Below are 4,336 nucleotides of genomic sequence, written 5' to 3'. Positions count from 1 at the left end.
TGGAAAAGTATATGGGAAAGTAGTACTTATATTTTTCAGTATACTGCAATAAATTCATGGATTATGCATAGCTATATATATATATATATATATACTGTATTATTGAATATAATACAACATATAAGTAAATATATTGTCACATTTTTTCAGTATATAAAAAGCATTATTCTGTAGCCTGTATTTTCAGTATACATTGAATGGTTTAATATATTAATTGTTAATATGTAAGGAAATATATTTTCTTAGAACGCATGCTCACATGTTTAAGATGAATTTAAAGGCGAAGCATTTTAACAGAAAAAAAGTATATAGCATGAAAATGTGAACTTGTCAGAATGAAAAATCCTGATAAACAGTCGAGTCAAAGCGATAAGATCAGCCGAGATGGTTTCTGTAGAACAGGTATCCTGATATTGAACAGGCTGATAAAAGAGCACTTTTGGGTCGATTGTTTCTGCAGTGTGCCAGATAGAGGGTGCGTGTTATTAAGATAAAACGGATTAGCCGGGTAGATGAAAAGTCTCAAGCCAAGACTAGTGCTGTTGAATATAGCAAGAATGACGAGCTCAGGGCAACAAGGTCTGGAGGAATTATCAAAATCATGTCACTGCTGTATAAAACAACAGTAAAGTGACTGTAATGATGCTAAAGAAAAATGTATTTTCTGGAGAGTGGTCAACCTCTACACAAGGGAATTCACGCACTTCCTCGCATTGCCTTGGTAACATGGGCAGTAATAACAGGTTAGCAGGCGCCTGAAGTACAGCATAATTATTTTGTTGTGCATGTGATTAAAAGTGCTACCGCAAGGCAATATTGGGAAGTGCAGCTTAGTGGTTAAAGATCTTGGCTAATAACCCGAGTCTTGTGGGTTTAGACCCTGAAACCTTGAGCAAAGCACTTTGTTGTACAAGGAAAATTGGAGTCACTTTGGATAAGAAAGACTCTGCTAAACGGCAAAATCTTTCTCAGAGAAATTTTCGGAAATAAAAAGATCAGACATATTTCACTTTTCTTTTTTTTTTACTAAGTTTTACTGTTCAAAGTGCAAGTGAGTGTGTTTATTTATTTATTTGCTTTGTATACTATAACAGGTGGTTGGAGAGGCTGAAAAATAAGAGGATTTTATTTTTCTATTTTATTGTGCACCAATAAAACGTTCACAATCTGACCAAATTAAAGGAAGAGTTCACCCAAAAATAAACATTTGCTGAAAATTGACTCACCCTCAGGCCATCCAAAATGTCAGTGAGTTTGTTTCTTCATCAGAATATAGATACATCTAACTATGTATCATGTGCTAGCAATGGTTTGAAGTTAAAAATGTCTTAATGCTGGATTTGTTTCGTACAAACATGCATCTTTTCACTTCACAAGACATTAACTGATAGACTGGAGTGGTCTGGATTACTTGTGGATTATTGTGATGTTTTTAGCAGCTGTTTGGACTCTCATTCTGACGGCACCCATTCACTGCAGAGGATCCACTGGTGAGCAAGTGATGTAATGCTACATTTCTCCAAATCTGTTCAGATGAAGAAACAAACTTATCTACATCTTAGATGGCCTGAGAGTGTATACATTTTTAGAAAAATTACATTTTTGTCTAAACTATTCCTTTCAGAATGTAAATAGGGTTCATTTTGATTTGATGTTGACTTGGAACATTGTTCTTCAGAGTGTTTTGGCCACTAAGCTTTGAGATTTAAGCAGTAGGATTAGATTTAAGACCAAGGCTAGTTTAAAGGTTTCCTGAGATTATTCATGAGCTAATTGGCCAAACAAAAAAGTTATGTTTCGATTACAGGCTGTACTGTGACTGATGGCCTCGTGCCGTCTCCTTGTTTTGCACCTTCTGTTCCTTGTCTGATGAGTTCAATTCGAGCAGTAAATCTCCTGAAGGGAACACAGCAGTCAATCAGCAGTGAAATGAGTGTGTGGTGACCACACCATGACCGAGGCCCATGAATCTGCCAAGAACGTCTTGCACTAAAGACAGACGTCTTCAGCATTCGTGTCGCTCACCTCCAGCATACAATCCCTTATCTTTAACTTAAGCCATCAAGTCTGATTTGTGATGATTTGTTATGATAATCTGACAATTTTTTGCATATGTTCACCTAATAGAGAAATGCATTTTGATTACGGAAACAAACAGGCTCATTTGAACATAAATTTGGAGGAAATAATTTAAGGTTCCAAAAGACGGGTTTTGCAATGATGCCATAGAAGAAGCATTTTGGTTTCCCAAAGAACCATTCAGTGAACAGTTGTTGTTTTTTTCTTAGTGTGAAGAACATTTTAATGATCTAAATAAACTTTTTCCACTGTATAGAACCTTTTGTTCAATGGAAAGCTTCCATGGATGTTAAAGGTTCTATATGGAGTCATCTGCGTATTTTTAAGAGTGTAAAAAATGCATATATAAATTGACACCATAATCTACGTTTTCTTTTAAGTGCATGCAGGGTTATGTGCTGGTTTAATAGGGGTCTTAGGGGTTTGTTCAAATCTCTAACCCTAAATATGAAACTTTATTGGATTAATAATCCTGCATCATTTGTGCTACAGACATGATCCTTTTCTTTTTGCCTGGCAGATGATAAAATACATACAATAAAAATACAATAAAGCAAGACATCTGATGTGAATAGGGTAAAAATATCAGTCTTCCCCAGTTGATCGTGTATATTAAGAATAGCGAACATTTTTAACAAGTTTTATGAAATGTTTTGTTTAAATATGAATTAAATATGCACTAATTTGCATACATTTCCAGAGCAGTAATATTAATATTGGTTAAAGTAAGTTTCAAAATTCTTGTTTCATTTTGTTGACATATTAGAGTTAAATCTCCATAAATCAGTACATACGGTCAACAGCCAAAAATAATAAAACAAAATAATAAAATAAAATGATATATGAACAAACCCTTTTGAAAAAAACCTCCAGAATATAGAGATAAAACCATAAAGTTCAGTGTATGTACTGCTGAAGTGCAAAGACTCATTCTTTAAACTACATATTGTAACTGAAATCTACAGATGCAAATAAAGTGCAATGAAATAAACACTTAAAAGTGTATTTTGGATGTTTTTTTCACTAGTCTGAAACAATACATTATTAAAAGCCAAATAGCCCAAAATCTCCAAACTGACCAGTGCATGAAAACACAATGTTTTTACCTGCAGTGTCTTGCCTTACATTAAACTCAAACCACTTTACGGTTGTGAGGTTTACACAAGCACAATTTCTCCAGAAAATGTCAAGATCTAGTTTGATTGTTGCCATTTAAAGAGCATTTGCCTGAGTGTTGACCTTAATATATGCTGCTGTGCGGCAGCGATTTCCTGGAACCAAGATGCATGTTTATTAAATGTAAAATCAGCAGAATTTCCAAGCGCTATCGTGCGCCTTTGCACTTTAATCTTATGCAGCACATTGAACTCTCTTATTAAAATAAAACCTCTCCTGCATATAGGCTTTAATGTGAAGTCGTGCTTCTACCGCTGAGTTGTAGCTGATACGTGAAATTGCGGCCTCTAATGTGACACGAAGCAAAGACGAATGCTCTTGGTCTCAGACGTCTGCTTGCACTTATTACTGGCTTCATGGCTTGTCATCTGAATGCTCAGGCACCTGGGAGCAGACTGAGGACTCGGCTCTTCTTAGCAAAACGTGTCTAATTGTGTACTGGTGCAGGGAGAACAAATTCAGTCATTAGAGATTTATTTGCCATGCTGTGTAAGACCGGGGATTGAGTACGCTCAGGTAAATACTTCACTGTCTCAATGATTAGGAACATAGAAAAACAAGCTTTGAAAGCTTTTTAAATTAAGCTGTTAAGGTGAAACAGCAGCTTAGCTAATATTTGCTAAAAGCCCATTATTTAAATGAGCTTTCTGCTGATGAACTAATATTTATTGCAATGGTATTTTGTTCTCTGAGCAGTCTTGTTGTTAATATTACATTATGTTGGGTTTTTTGAGAAATGTTGAGATTAATGGTTCAAAAATTTATATTTCACTTTTGCTAAAGCTTTTAATTGCTTTTTATTTATTATTTATTTGAGGCAAGATTGCATTCAGATTTAGACACAATTAGCCTGATGATACACAGGGCAACGTTTTGAGCAGTGTTGCTGGGCAACTTTGGGCAATGTTGTGAACAATCTAAAGTATCCAGATAGAAATGTGAAACCGTGCTCAAAAAAAGTTGCCTGGCAAAATTTCTCAAAAAGTTGCCCCATGCTTCAGAAGTGGACATTTGACCGAGACTATTACATTCGGCCTTGCTCTCAGTTGTTGAAGCCCTAAGACTGGCAAGAGCGGCTTCC

General features: G+C 35.4%; 1 long non-coding RNA gene across 1 annotated transcript in view; it reads right to left on the bottom strand.

Annotated features, from left to right (window-relative positions):
- Positions 1-2,289: 2,289 nt before the first annotated feature.
- The window catches only part of LOC107702004 (uncharacterized), a 24,813-nt gene continuing 22,766 nt past the window's right edge, over positions 2,290-4,336 (bottom strand). Inside the window, exons 4-5 of the long non-coding RNA XR_001635721.1 lie at positions 3,566-3,572; positions 2,290-2,391 (exon numbers count right to left, since the gene is read on the bottom strand). This is a non-coding gene — a long non-coding RNA (uncharacterized LOC107702004). The remainder of the gene's footprint in view (positions 2,392-3,565; positions 3,573-4,336) is intronic.

This window comes from Sinocyclocheilus anshuiensis, unplaced genomic scaffold (genome assembly GCF_001515605.1).
Source record: "Sinocyclocheilus anshuiensis isolate Anshui unplaced genomic scaffold, SAMN03320099.WGS_v1.1 scaffold262, whole genome shotgun sequence".
NCBI lineage: Eukaryota > Metazoa > Chordata > Actinopteri > Cypriniformes > Cyprinidae > Sinocyclocheilus > Sinocyclocheilus anshuiensis.
Note: the sequence above shows the minus strand (reverse complement) of the source record. Positions and strands in the feature narration are given on the sequence as shown.